Source organism: Lampris incognitus, chromosome 17 (assembly GCF_029633865.1).
Source record: "Lampris incognitus isolate fLamInc1 chromosome 17, fLamInc1.hap2, whole genome shotgun sequence".
In the NCBI taxonomy this organism is placed as follows: Eukaryota; Metazoa; Chordata; class Actinopteri; order Lampriformes; family Lampridae; genus Lampris; species Lampris incognitus.
The window spans coordinates 34,032,240-34,046,695 of NC_079227.1; the positions used below are offsets into that span (position 1 = coordinate 34,032,240).

A 14,456-nucleotide genomic window follows, 5' to 3' on the forward strand; every position below is an offset into this window, starting at 1 on the left:
TACTACACCAGCCGTTTTACTACTGAACTGAGGACCATTGTTGTGTTCGCCAAACTGAGCTGGGACTGTGACTGGACCGTGTTCACCTCCGGTGCCGTTTGTACCCCTGCTGAAGGCAGATTTGCTGACAAAAGCCAAGTTGTTTTGGTATCGCATGTTACCGTAAGTGGGCGGCACGGCGGCGCAATTTAGCACGGTCGCCTCGCAGCAAGAAGGTCCTGGGGTTCAGGTTATTGCTGTCATGACACACTTACCTGAGGACATTTCAATACTTGCACAGCGAAGGTTTCTAAATATTCGTGGAACACACGTTTGGTATATACGCTGATCAGCCAAAGCATTAAAACCACGTGCCTAGTATTGTGTGGGTCCCCCTTGTGCTGCCAAAACAGCTCTGACCCATCGAGGCATGGACTCCACAAGACCTCAGAAGGTGTCCCCTGGTATCTGGTATCAAGACGTTAGCAGCAGATCCTTTAAGTCCTGTAAGTTTCGAGTTGGGGCCTCCATGGATCGGCCTTGTTTTTCCAGCACATCCCACAGATGCTGCATGGGATTGAGATCTGCAGGCTTTGGAGGCCAAGCCAACACCTTGCTCTTTATCATGTTCCTCAAACCATTCCTGACCAATTTTTGCAGCGTGGCAGGACACTTTATCCTGCTGAAAGAGGCCGCCGCCACGAAGGGGTGTACCTTCAACGATGTTTGGGTTGGTGGTACGTGTCAAAGTAACATCCACGTGACTGCCAGAACCCAAGGTTTCCCAGCAGAACATTGCCCAGAGCATTACACTGCCTCAGTCGGCTTATCTTTTTCCCATAGTGCATCCTGGTGCCATCACTTCCCCAGGTGAATGCTGCACATGCCCCCGTCCGTCCGCATCCGTCCACATGATCTAAAAGGAAACATGATTCATCAGACCAGGCCACCTTCTTCCATTGCTCCAGGGTCCAGTTTTGATAGTCACGTGCCCATTGTAGGCACTTTCAATGGTGGACAGGGGTCATCATGGGTACTCTGACCGGTCTGTGGCTAAGCAGCCCCATTACACAGCAAGCTGTGATGCACTGTGTGTCCTGACACCTGTCTATCATAGCCAGCATCAACTTTTTCAGCGATTTGAGCTGCAGTGGCTCTTCTGTGGGATCAGACCAGACGGTCTAGCCTTCACTCCCCACGCGCATCAATGAGCCTTGGGCACCCATGACCCTGTCGCCGGTTCAGCGGTTGTCCTTCCTTGGAGCACTTTTGGTAGGTACTGACCACTGCATACCGGGAACACCCCACAAGACCTGCCGTTTTGGAGATGCTCTGACCCGGTCATCTAGCCATCACAATTTGGCCCTTGTAAAAAGTCGCTCAGATCCTTATGGCTGTCCATTTTTCCTGTTTCCAGCACATCAGCTTTGACTACTGACTGTACACTTGCTGCCTGATATATCCCACCGCTTGACAGGTGCCATGTAAAGAGATAATGTTATTCACTGACCTGTCAGTGGTTTTAATGTTTTGGCTGATTGCTGTATATCTGGTATAAATCCATCATAAATAAGCATTACTTGGCTCATTGCTACTCTGCCATGTCTTCCAACCGAGGTTTTAAAATACCAGAGTTGAAACCGTGTTAAAAGGCCAAAAACAAACAAACGTTCATTTAGACAGTATTTTTGGTTGGGGGAGAGCCCGGCGGGGTCGTCCTCACAGCCCTCAACTCTGTCTTTGACTCTGGTTTGTCAACTGGGGTTGTGGATCAATTTATCTGTCCTGAGTCGGTTGGACCAATTCAGGACAGCTGGCCCATCATCATCATCGGCGGTCCGTCTGGGTCGAGTATGACCGTCCCCCCTCTGGGTCCCTCTGGGTCCTCAGGTGGGCGTAGAGGCCGATCCTGGAGCCGCATAATGGGAGGACGCCTGCGTGTGACAGCTTCTTATGTGGAGTGGCTGATGAGCCTGCAGCCACCACACGGTCCTTGGCAGGGGGTGGCCAGAGTCCAGTGGCATGGAGAACCACGATGATTGGGGACCACCCCCTCTGTTGCAGCCTTCATCCACCGCCACTGCTCTTTTGACCTGGAGACATCTTTTTTTGGGGGATTTTTTTCTCCCCAATTGTACCTGGCCAATCACCCCCACTCTTCCGAGCTGTCCTGATCTCTGCTCCACCCCCTCCGCCGATCCAGGGAGGGCTGCAGACTACCACATGCTTCCTGCCATACACGTGGACTCGCCGTCCGCTTCTTTTCACCCGACAGCGAGGAGTTTCGCAAGGGGGGGCGTGGCGCGTGGGAGGATCACGCTATTCCCCCTCCTCCCTGAACAGGTGCCCTGACCGACCAGAGAAGGCGCTAGTGCAGCGACAAATACCCACATCCAGCCTCCCAATTGTATCTGTAGGGGACGCCCTACCAAGCTGGAGGCGACGCGGGGATTCGAACCGGCGAGCCCTGTGTTGGTAGGCAACAGAATAGACGGCTGCGCTCCCCGGACGCCCCCGTGACCTGGAGACATGGACAGCCGGTCCACGCCTCACTCTGCCACGCTTGCATTTGCAGTGGTATCCTACAGCGTTTCGTGTTTGGTGGTCTATCTTGTGCTGAAGCAGTGTGACGCTAAAACGCCTTCGTCTTGGCTGTTGCCCGATTCTCTCGTTTCAGTAAAAACCACATGGGTTGTCAGGATTACCCAACATGGCATACGGCCTCGCTGTACTTCCCTTTTATTTCCTGTGCTCTTGACTGAAACACACCTTTTTCCTGCTCACAAGATCTGGTGTCAACAGTATCACTTGTGATTTTAGTCACGCTGATGATCTGCCGTACTCGGATGTTTGGGGAGGGGGGGGGCGGGTACTCTAAATCGACTCTAAGAGCGTCGCCGGTAAACTTTTGGTTTCTACGGTAACAAAAGCTATTGATGGGAAAACCCAACCAGGGTCCAGCAAGTGAAGTTAAATTTTGTTCCTCATAATCACATTGAAAATAGGGATTTCAAGGAACCCCAGAAACCCAGTGTTGCAGTGAGAGCTGATGCTTATTCAGACGTGGTCGGATTGTGTCGGGGAAGGCAGGTGGCGTGTAAAGATTTTACATAGTAAATAATTTAGCCTGTTGTCAAGGGAAATATTTTTCCGATTCGCAAGTATCATAAAGTGGCGGCACAGTGGTCCAGCGGTTTAGCACTGTCGCCTCACAGCAAGAAGGTCCCGGGTTCGAACCCCGGGCCGTCCCCAGGTCCTTTCTGTGTGGCGTTTGCGTGTTCCCCCCCGTGTGTCTGCGCGGGTTTCCTGCGGGTGCTCCGGTTTCCTCCCACCATCAAAAAGACCTGCGTGTTAGGGCTCAGAACCAGAACCAGAAACACTTCATTTGTCATTTCATGCACTTGCGCACACGAAACGAAATGAAACATCGTTTCCCCCGGCCCACAGCAGTGCAACACAAAGACAAAAACACACATCCGAACTAACACATATATCTAAACAAAACAAAAAAAATGTAAACAAAAAAAGCCAAAATCACTGTGCAGGAGAACGAACGCCAGCCAGGATGACTGCCGGTCTGCGTGGGCTAGCAGTTAGCTTAGCCTGCCCCGCTTCCGCGTTTTGTCAGACGGCCCTCGGTGCTTCCTCTTCGAGCACAGCTCCGGGCAGGGCCGTGGTCCCTGGGCCCACCGGACGCAGCAGACCAGGCTCTCCCAGCCGGTCCAGCGCCAGCTCTCCCGGCCATCAAACGAACACCCAAACCTAGACGTGGACAAAGACACTACGTCAGTGTTTCTCAACCCAGTCCTCAAGGACCCCCTATCCTGCATATTTTCTTTGCCTGTTTGTAGTTATTCAACCAATCAGCAATGAATTTTGTCAGATGTTGCACACCTTGCATAATTAAGCGCTGCGAGATGATTGGTCGAGTGAGTACAAGCAGGGCTACCTATGCAGGGTTACAATGAACATCTGCAGGATAGGGGGTCCTTGAGGACTGGGTTGAGAAACACTGCTCTACATGGATGGCTGCGCAGTGTCTGTCTGGTCACTGCACTAGCGCCTCCTCTGGTCAGTAAGGGCACCTGTTTGGGGGGGGGAATAGTGTGATCCTCCCACGCGCTACCTCCCCCTGGTGAAACTCCTCACTGTCAGGTGAAAAGAAGCGGCTGGTGACTCCACATGTATGGGAGGAGGCGTGTGGTAGTCTGCAGCCCTCCCTGGGGGGTGGAGCAGCGGCTGGGAATATAGGATAATTGGCTGGGTACAATTGGGCAGAAAAGGGGGAGGGGCAAAACGAAAATATCAGCAGGTTAGGGTCAAAACAGAAATAGTCCCACATGTCAACACCACGTAGCAGCCATGCGTTATAATTAATTGTGCACTAATTTTTGCCACGTGTGCCTGTCTGTCTAAACGCCTGTCTGTCTCTCTCTCTCTCTCCCCCGTCTTGTCATCGCCTCGCTGTGTTTAAACGGTTTCCAAGGCAACAGCACCAACACCCAGCTAACCAGAAACCACAACACCAGAGCAGCTTGGGAGGCTGAGACGTGTTGCAACTTGCGTGTGTGTGCGTGTGTGTGTGCGTGTGTGTGTGCGTGTGTGTGTGTGGGGGGGGGGCGGCGGCGGTTAGCGATTGGGTAAAGGGTAGCTGAGCAACAAGGCTACAGCGGTGGGTAAATGTAATTAGGTTCAACCACTTCCGTGCCGTGTCCCATATTTGTGAGTTCGTTCTTCATCGTGTGTGTGTGCGTGTGCGTGCGTGTGTGTTACCCAGAGACAGACGTAATATGTCTGATGTCTGCTCCTTGCAGCGCAGCAGAACGGCGCAGGCGCAGATGGTTTAGCCTACAGATTCGATAAGCGGGTCATCTCGTAGTAACCGCGACGTCCGCTTCCTTGTTGCTGGCCCGGGTTCCCCCCGGAGCACCGAGTCGCAATTCTGAAAGGACGTCGTCGTCGCTCCCTCTGAAGCGGTGGATTCTGGAGGAAGCTGACTTTCACACAGCCAGGAAGAGTTTTCCCTTATTAAAAAAAAAGAAAAGAAAAAGAAGTGTAAACTACTAGTAAGACACGTTAGCCCCTAGCTAACGGGCTACAGTCGTCACCCTCTCCCCGGAAGCGCGCCCTCGCGCTTTTTTATTCCCGCGCTCCGAAGAGACTTCCGAGGATCGGCACACTTCCGGATCCCACCGCTGCCACCAATGTAACCGGTTATTTTCTTGCCCGGTGCGGGATTCGATACGGGGTGTACTGCACCACAAGGCGACAGCACTAACCGCTCGGCTAAAGGGTCAGACCCGTTAGCTAGGGGCTAACGTGTATTATTAGTAGTTTACAGCCGTCACCCTCTCCCCGGAAGCGCGCCCTCGCGCTTTTTTATTCCCGCGCTCCGAAGATCGGCACACTTCCGGATCCCACCGCTGCCACCAATGTAACCGGTTATTTTCTTGCCCGGTGCGAGATTCGATACCGGGGTGCACAGCACCACAAGGCGACGTCACTAACCGCTCGGCTAAAGGGTCAGACCCGTTAGCTAGGGGCTAACGTGTCTACAGAAGTATACTTGGAAGTTTATTTTATTAAGTAAACTTCAAGTGAAGTTCAAGTATATGCACTAGTAGTATACTTAAGTATATATCTGATAAGTACTTAAAAAGTAAGCTAAAGCATCGGCTTTGGGGCGATGCAGTTGCCCACTGGGGACCGGGGGTTCGCGCCCCGGTCTCGTCAGATCCGACTATGGCCGGACTCGTTGAAGCAGCAATCATTGGCAGCGCCCTCTTCGGGAGGGGGGGCGGAGTCGGCTTGTGTTCGTCACCTGAATGCGCCTCTGTGCGTGTCGGAAAAAGCAGTGGTTCGGCCCGGAGTCGCCTCCCTACTTCCGTGACCCGGCCGGAGAGATGCGGTTGGCGAACGCATGCAGTGCGAGGGTGGGTGTTTGAATTCAAACAGGGATCGACCGGCCACTAATTTGGGAGAAAATCAGAAAAAAAAAAGTAAGCTGAAAGTGTACTCACACTTGAGGGAAGTACTTTTTCGGTCAGGGTCAACCGACTGCTGTGTCACTCGTAAAGGAAACCGAGAAGTTTCGCAGCACTATAAACTGCACCCAGGGCTCACGGTTTCGCAGGGACTCGGTAGAGAAGAGCCTCGCTGTGGTTTCGTATTTGTCGCAGGCCCCATTTCGAGCATGCATCGCCGCCAGAGGTGGAGTATTTCCTCAGAACACGTGCGTTTCACCTCGCTAGTAGTAGTCTGCTGGCACGGACTGGGGTGGGGGGGGTGGGGGGGGTGGGGGGGGGCATCCTTCTGAGGCGCTGCTTTGCTTCAGTTCAATGAATGGAAAAGGAGGGATTTCCTGATGGGTAGTGAGAGGAAAGTCGTGCATGGAGGGAGAGGAAGGAGGGGGAAGGTCAGTCAGTCAAGAGGAAGGGAGTGGCGGAGGGGTTTCGAACCAGAGACAGAGCGAGAGAGAGGGAGAGAGAGGGGGGGGGCCTCTGTTGAGTCAGACGTTACTCAGTCGGCGGAGCTGCCGGGTTGTACCTCCTCATCTCCTCGGCCAGGCAACGCCGTGCCGTAAGTACCCTTTCCATTTGGCATTCCGCAGCTTTCCAGCAGAACCGGCAACGCCTCGTCCGCGGGTTTGACGAGAGGCGGTGGGAAGGAGCGGACCTGGCTCTGCGGGCTCGAGGGAACCGGCCCGGCTTCCTTCGTGCCTCGCACGCGGACAGAAGCGGTTATGTCCGCGTCGCTGGAAAGAGGAACAGCAAAACTTTTGAGGTTAGACAACCGAGGCGGTGCGTGAGATGACGAGTGAGTGACGGGTGGAAAATGCAGCAAAACTGGGCGAGAGAGTTATTTTCTCATCCTTTTTTGTTCTTTGTTGAAGTACTCGCAACCAATGAGCGGGAGTTGGAAGACGGCTGGCCCGCGGAGAGAAGTGTGCGCTGAAGTACCGCTTCTCACGAGTCATTTCACCGCACGTGTTTACTGTTTAAGGCCCCTTCTGTCTCGACTTCCTGTTTGGCTGCGGTCTGTTGTTTCTACTTCTGAGAACCGTGGTTGGAAGCCACTGCTGGGCGTGTCGGGGTTTACCTGTCCCGGCGGTCCAAAACTGAGTTGGGGCCAGAGGCCTTTCACGCCCTCGCCCTCCTTTTCGTGGAACTCCCTGCAAAATGATGGAAAGCTGACGTCACCGGTGCGCCTCAGTGGGATTCAGATCGGATTATCACGGGCGTCCGGGTAGCGTAGTGGTCTCTTCCGTCGCCTACCAACACGGGGATCGCCGGTTCGAATCCCCGTGTTACCTCCAACTTGATCGGGCGTACCTACAGACAAAATTGGCCGTGTCTGCGGGTGGGAAGCCGGATGTGAGTAATGTGTCCTGGTCGCTGCACTAGCGCCTCCTCTGGTCGGTCGGGGGTGCCTGTTCGGGTGGGAGGGGGAACTGGGGTGAATAAGTGTGCTCCTCCCACGCCGCTACGTCCCCCTGGTGAAACTCGTCACTGTCAGGTGGAAAGAAGCGGCTGGCGACCCCCACGTGTATCGGAGGAGGCATGTGGTAGTCTGCAGCCCTCCCCGGATCAGCAGAGGGGGGCTGGAGCAGAGACCGGGACGGCTCAGAAGAGTGGGGTAATTGGCCGAGTGCAATTCGGAGAAAGGCGGCACGGTGGCGCAGTGGTTAGCGCGGTCGCCTCACTTGAGCAAGAAGGTCCTGGGTTCGAGTCCCGGGGTAGTCCAAACTTGGGGGTCATTCTGGGTCGTCCTCTGTGTAGAGTTTACATGTTCTCCCCGTGTCTGTGTGGGTTTCCTCCGGGTGCTCCGGCTCCTCCCACAGTCCAAAGACATGTAGGTCAGGTGACTCGGCCGTACTAAATTGTCCCTAGGTATGAATGTGTGTGTGTGTGTGTGTGTGTGATGGCCTGGCAGCCAGCCTGTCCAGGGTGTCTCCCCGCCTGCCGCCCAAGCCCAATGACTGCTGGGAGAGGCTCCAGCATCCTCGCGACCCTGAGAGCACGTTCGGATAATGGATGGATGGAATTCAGGGAAAAGGGGAGGGGGGCCCCCAAAAAAATCTGATTATTATGGATTCTGTGGCAACACTGGACAAGAAGCTGTCTTTGCTTTGTTTAGTGCAGATCTACGCATTTTTGTTCTATAGCATCTAGTCTACAGTGTTTGCAGTTTGTTTGGCTGGTGTTATTGAGAGAGGGGGGGAGAGAGAGACAGAGAGAGAGGGAGAGAGAGAGAGAGTTAAGCCATGAATTTGAGTGCTCACGCAGACACGCTTGGTTAATTGAGTCCACAGTCTGTCCTCTATTAAAAGTTTACAGGGACATGGGTCATGCCGTTATTGTCATGGAGTAGCATAGTCATCTTTATGGATAATGCCCTCCCCCCTCCCCCGCCCAATACAGACAGTTGCGCACACAAAGGAGTCGGCAAACGTGTGTAACAACTTTAAAATGATGTCATCCGGGTGCCCCGGTTTTTTGCGTTGAACGCTTCCGAGAAACGTTGGAGCATCCGCTCGACTGGCGCGTCATTCCCGCTAAACGCAGACACGTTTCCGACAGCTTCCTTGGAAGTGTTCCCCCACGTAATCGAGCTGCCAGCTCGCAAGATCTGGACCACTACCACAGAGACACACACCACAGTCTCTGAACAAACGCAAATCTGGCAGTTACACGGGAAAGTGTGACTGCAGATCAGACTTCACGTTGTAATTATTTCATTGTGGTTGTAGTTGTGCCACATGAACACACACACACACACACACACACACTGTCTGCAGACTGTGTGAGTCTCGGCGTGCTTGTTAGAGACCCAGCCTACACTGTGTGGCTTGTTGGCTAGCGGGTTGATACACTGATTATGTGGCTGTTTACAACCAGCCTGACCTTCTTGTTTACACCTCACACGTTTCTGTTTAGTGGGGGTGTCAAACTGCGTGCTGGAATTTGGTAACTTGATGTTTTCTGGCTTATCTTCATCAGAAACATTCCACACTCCTGGTACTTCTAGCCTAGATAACAAGGAATGAGATTACATTGCTCTTCATTACAAAACAGTGGTAACCATGCAGTCTTCCACAGCTTAAGAATTCGTCAGTAACTGATTAACTGCCAGTAGAGTGCAAACTATCCAGTGCAGCCTTTACCTGCATGTTCCGCTTCCGGTGTGGGAAGACGGCGGCGCAAACTCACGTTTGCGGCGACCTCACCCAGGACCGGTGTGGGAAGATGGCGGCGCGAACTTACGTTTTCGCTGGTCTCACCCAGTACCATCCATGCGGTGTCTTTGTCCACGTCTGTGTCTTAAGTTTATGTCTTCGTTTGGTGGCTGGGAGAGCTGGCACTGGATCGGCTGGGAGAGCTTGGTCTGCTGCATCCTGTGGGCCCAGGGACCACGGCCCTGCCCGGAGCTGCGCCCGAAGAGGAAACACCGAGGGCGGTCTGACAGGACGCGGAAGCGGCGCAGGCTAAGCTAACTGCTAGCCCATGCAGACTGGCAGTTCCCATAACACCGAGGGCGGTCTGGCGCGGCCCCCCCCCCCTTGCGTTGACTGTGTTTTTGGTGTCGTCGTGTGGACTGAGGGGAGGTGTGTCAAGGGTGTCTGGCTGGGAGAGCTGGCATTGGATTGGCTTGGGGAGCTTGGTCTGCTGTGTCCGGTGGGCCCAAGGATCACGGCCCTGCCTGGAGCTGCACCCGAAGAGGAAATACCGAGGGTGGTCTGACAGGATGCAGAACCGGGGCAGGCTAAGCTAACTGCTAGCCCATGCAGACCGGCAGTTCCCATAACACCGAGGGCGGTCTGGCGCGCCCCCCTCCTAGCGTTGACTGTGTTTTTGGTGTCGTCGTGTGGCCGGGAGAGCTGGCATTGGATTGGCTTGGGGAGCTTGGTCTGCTGTGTCCGGTGGGCCCAAGGATCACGGCCCTGCCTGGAGCTGCACCCGAAGAGGAAATACCGAGGGTGGTCGGACAGGATGCAGAACCGGGGCAGGCTAAGCTAACTGCTAGCCTATGCAGACCGGCAGTTCCGACAGTCATCCTGGCGTTCGTTCTCTTGGACAGTGATTTTTTTTTTTTGTTGCTTAGTTTGGATACATGTGTGTTCTTAGTTTGGATACATGTGTTCTTGTAGTTTTTGGATATGTGTTTTTGTCTTTGTGTTGCACTGCTGTGGGCTGGGGAAATGATATTTAGTTTCATTTCATGTGTGCAAGTACATAGAGTGAAATGACAAAGTGTTCCTGATTCCTGATAACGCATATGAATGTACTCTGAACAGTTTCTTACCCTCACTTATGAATCCCTTTATTTGCCAAGTCTAACAAGTGCAGGTGGCTGTGCCTTGATACCACTGGTGTAGAGGAATTCACAACTAATACACATGGTAGAAGGACAACAGACTCTCTAAGTGCGATGGAGCATTGCAAGACAATGTATATGAATTCATGTGTACATACTACCATGGCATGCAAAATTAATGGTGTGTTGGGTATTGTCATTTGTGCTATCACACTTAAGAAAAACAGATTTTGTTAGAATGCCCATGGAATTAATAGTCAAGATGCAAATACAATAACATAATTTTATTTGTTCAATCCCTAAGACAATTATAAATCATAAATATTGGCAGAAACATTTGTGCACCACCAGAAACAAAATCAGCGTGCAGCTTTATGTGTAACTCTGCTTTTGGCAGATGGCACATCACCATGTGCAAAATGAAAGAACTCCTCCATATCCCTCTGCACAGACCGCGAGTATTTATTACTCAAGTTTAGTCAGGTCCCTACGTAATGTGTCGATTCATCTGCAGTGAAAAGTGGAGATTGCGGTATGTGTGTGTTAGTGTCACATGTAAATCAAGGGTTTTTAGAAGTCCACCAGGTAGGGCCCTATGGTCAGTTCAGAGCCTTACTCTCCACAGTAAGGCCGACGGTCAAACACCGTGGGTTCATCTGAATTGGTTGGATCAATCTTACTTCCTTTCTTCCTGTCTTTCTATTTCTCTGTATCTCACTGTTTTTTTTTTCTGATCTTCTTCCTCTTCTTTCGACAGCTTCCGTTACGGTTCACCACAGCAGATTTTCTATTTCTATCCGTTCCTGTCCTCTGCATCTTCCTCTGTCATGCCAACCACCTGCATGTCCTCTCTCACCACATCCACAAACCTCCTCTTTGGCCTTCCTCTTTTCCTCTTGCCTGGCAGCTCCATATTCCCCACCTTTCTCCTAATGTACCCAGCATCTCTCCTCCACACATGTCCAAGCCATCCCAATCTCGCCTCTCTTGCTTTGTCTCTAAACTGTTCAACCTGAGGCGTCCCTCAAATATACTCCTTCCTAATCCTGTCCTTCTTCATCACTCGTGTAACCGGTTATTTTCTTGCCCGGCGCGGGATTCGATACGGGGTGTACTGCACCACAAGGCGACATCACTAACCGCTCGGCTAAAGGGTCAGACCCGTTAGCTAGGGGCTAACGTGTCTTATTAGTAGTTTACACTCGCAACGAAAATCTTAGCATCTTCAACTCTGCCTCCTCCAGCTCCACCTCCTGTCTATTCATCAGTGCCACTGTCTCCAAACCATATAACATAGCTGGTCTCACAACCATCTTGTAAACCTTCCCTTTAATGCCTGCTGGTAACCTCCTGTTGCAAAATCCCTCCCAACACTCTTCTCCACCCACTTTACCCTGCATGCACTCTGTTCTTCACCTCTCTTCCACACTACCCGTAACTCTGAACAGTTGACCCAAAGTATTAAAACTCATCCACCTTCGCCACCTCTACTCCTTGCATCCTCACCATTCCACTGTCCTCCCTCTTGTTTACGCATATGTATTCCATCTTGTTCCTACTGACTTTTATTCTTCTTCCCTCCAGTGCTCTTCTTCTTCTTGATCTCCAAAGCCATCCTACAGACCACCGTCCAATGCTGCCTAGCTACGTTCTCCCCTGTCACCATCTTGCAGTCTCCAATCTCTTCCAGATTGCACCTCCTGCATAAGATATAGTCCACCTGTGTGCACCTTCCTCCAATCTTATACATCACCGTCTTCCTCCCTCTTCTTGAAATACGTATTCACCTCAGCCATTTCCATCCTTTTTGCAAAATCCACCACCATCTGTCCTTCCACATTCCTCTCTTTGACACCATACCTACCCACCACCTCCTCATCACCTCCGTTCCCTTCACCAACATGCCCGCTGAATCCCACTGCAATCACCACTCTCTCCTCCTGGGGTACCCTCTCCGCCACGTCGTCCAACTCTCTCCAGAATTCTTCTTTCTCTTCCATCTCACACCCAACTTGCGGGGCATATGCGCTGACAACATTCATTATCACATCTTGGATTTCCCGCTTCAAACTGTCTGACACTCTGACACTCTCTTCACCTCCAACACACTGTTGACGTACTCGTCCTTCAGAATCACCCCCACCCCATTTCTCTTCCCATCCGCACCATGGTAGAAGAGTTTGAACCCACCTCCGATGCTCCTGGCCTTACTCCCCTTCCACCCGGTCTCTTGCGCACACAGTATATCTACCTTCCTTCTCTCCATCATATCAGCCAGCTCTCTCCCTTTACCAGTCATAGTGCCAACATTCAATGTTCCGACTCTCACCTCCACACTCCTACCCTTCCTCCTCTCCCGCTGCCTCTGCACATGCCTTCCCACTCTCCTTCTCGTTCACCTAACAAAGGCAGTTTCCACCGGCACCCTGCTGGCCAACAGTTTTGGTGGCGGTCATTGGTAACCCGGTTCTTGACCTATCCAGTATGTAAATCTGACTTATGATCCGCATATTTAATTTGGCAAAGGTTTTACGCTGGATGCCCTTCCTTATGCAACTATCCCCATTTATCCGGGCTTGGTACTGGCACTAAGAATGCACTGCTTTGTGCGTCACCAGTGGCTGCCCCCCCCCCCGATAAAGCTTTCCATTTACAGTTTTCCTCAAGCAGAAATACCACATGAAATACTTGACTTGTACTCTCTGACCATTGGCTGATGTCCAAGTAAACTTCAATAATGACTTTTATGTTGTGAATAACCTTTGTGTCTTTATTTACAAAACCATTTGGATTTTAGGAGGCATTGAAATTCTCTCGGTTAGGTCTGAAGAGATGCTGACAAACTGGTTTAGATCTCATCTGCTTAAACTCTGGGTGAACGCTAGCCTAATATCTCCCCTTTGGTATTTTTTAGCATCACTGGGAAAACTGAATGAGCTCGCATATCTTTTAGCTCTTAGCACCATCATGCTTCACGTACACACCGCTTGACAAAAGCCCACTACTCAGACGTTGAGGCTTCCAGCAGCAGGTAGGATCGGTTCACTTTTCTTTTTTTTTTAAACCAAGACTTCCTTAAAAGATTGTCAGGCGTAATTTCAGACCAAACTTCACCGATCCCTCCAGTACTGGAAGAAACTCGTTGCTTTGCTGAATGTTTGTCGCTGGGCTTCAACACAGCCCAATGGGGAAATTATTCAATCCTTCGAAAACCACGAGAGTATGTCCAATATAGAAATAATAGTGTCGATCTCATCCCACGGGACAAGATATTGTCTGGGATTTTGGTTATTGCAATGATATAGCTGACAAGTTCTTTTCCTGGTCAAGTGAGACAACTTTCTGGACTTAACTGTTTCAGCTGACTGAAATGAACAATGGATGTCTCTGCCTGCTTGGTCATCATATCCACAGTACTAATGAGCATTACTAGGGGTGTAAGAAAATGTCGATACACTCGAGTATCACGGTATCATCTTTTGTGATGCTGTATCGATTCTCAGAACCACTACATCGATTCCACGACCGCTAGATAACAGTGTTGTAATCTATCTTCAGCCGTTTGACTCTTCCACTCCAACGCAGCCACGTAAACCGAGACAGGCAGTAGCATAAGCACGAAGAACACGGGCCTATGAAACCGCAATAGATCGCCTTTCTTACAGTATCGCAATATATCGCGATATGTTGAACCATAACCCTGTATCGTGATACGTATCGTATCGCCAGATTCTTGCCAATACACAGCCCTAATCCTTTCTCAACATTTTCTCGCGTGTAAATATCTTGGAAGACATCCGTAGTAACCCCCAACGTATCTTCAAATGATCAATCGAGGTATTCGGTCAAAAATATTGGGATACTTGATTTCGTCTGTTGCCCGGCCTTATTTCCTTTTGGTTCAGTGACAATGGGTGACACAGAATAGAATGAACTACTTATTTTCTAGTGGGGGGGGGGGGGGGGGGACAACGCAGTTTGCAAAACAAGGCAGGTTTTTAGCATGGGACTAACTTGAATTCACGATGACCCAACTTACCGTCTTTATGCCTTAGCCTCCCTCTCCTGCCCCTATTCTCATTCTTTACCTTATTGTCTCTGCGATCTAAGGAATCTACTCTAATGTTGATTAAGGTCTCCTACAAATTGGCCCTCAGATAAGC

At 51.3% G+C, this 14,456-nt stretch overlaps 1 protein-coding gene across 1 annotated transcript in view; it reads left to right on the plus strand.

The window, feature by feature from the left end:
* The first annotated feature begins 6,486 nt into the window (after positions 1 to 6,486).
* Positions 6,487 to 14,456, plus strand: part of LOC130127581 (phosphatidylcholine:ceramide cholinephosphotransferase 1-like) — a 26,980-nt gene continuing 19,010 nt past the window's right edge. Inside the window, exon 1 of the mRNA XM_056297257.1 lies at positions 6,487 to 6,558. The gene's annotated coding sequence lies outside the window, so the exon portion shown is untranslated. The remainder of the gene's footprint in view (positions 6,559 to 14,456) is intronic.